The sequence below is a fragment of the Nicotiana tabacum genome, chromosome 7 (assembly GCF_000715075.1).
Source record: "Nicotiana tabacum cultivar K326 chromosome 7, ASM71507v2, whole genome shotgun sequence".
NCBI classification, from domain to species: Eukaryota; Viridiplantae; Streptophyta; class Magnoliopsida; order Solanales; family Solanaceae; genus Nicotiana; species Nicotiana tabacum.
Genome location: NC_134086.1, coordinates 26,411,173 through 26,412,145, shown reverse-complemented (window position 1 = coordinate 26,412,145; position 973 = coordinate 26,411,173).

Here is a 973-nt window from a genome sequence, read left to right as displayed (position 1 = left end):
ATATTAAACATTCTATTTACCATTTTGCTTTTCTTTCTTTTTCATTGCATTTTCTTTTCTTCATTTTTGTGCTTTTTTACGACTTTGTTGCAATCCCCGTCTCTCCCCCCAAACTTATATTTTTTCCATGTGCTAAAGGAAAGATCAGGTGCCACGAGAGGGTATCTTTCAGAATGGGTATAGGCTTGTATCATAGTTTATGAAGGAAAGAGGTCTAAGGCTCAAAAGGGTTAACTAAGGATCTTATCATTGGTAGGTTATGGGTGTGTTCAACTATCATTTGGACCAAGGAGAACCTATAATCATGTCTCAAGTCAGAATTCACTTAGGATTTCGCCTCAACAAACATTCAAGGCAAGTTCTAGACCAATGGCTCGGGACATGGACTTGCAATGAGATTACTCACCACACAAGCTATGGGATTGCTAAAGACGCAGAGTTGGAGGCCCACAACAATTTTAGATAAGATTTTGGCACACAATGGTCCCGAAAAACCACTTGATCACCATCTTAAACACAACAATTTGTTTTTGACCATAAGATCAAAGGAAAATATGCTAGGCCCAAGTGAAGCTTTGCTTGAGGCACCCTTAACTATTAACTACTAAAAAAAACGAAACAGACTCAAACCCTTAAGAAGGTTGTCACGCCACCATCATTAGGAAGAGCCACCCAGTTCACACAACACTCCACCTTTGGAAAGAACCGTGGCATTAAGAAAACCAAAGACTTATTGCAAACTTTCAAAACAAGAAGCTACGAATCACAAATAAGAAGCTATGGAAAGAAAAATTGCGGAAAGTAAAATGAATATATACAAGAGGGGATTTGTCAAATATACAATAGATGGTATGAATATGTACAATGTAACATAACTTTATATATAGACCCAAAGTGAAATAAAAGTGTGATAAATGTAACGAAATATTAAAATTATATACAACCCAAAGATGAAAAATCAAGAAAGCATAAA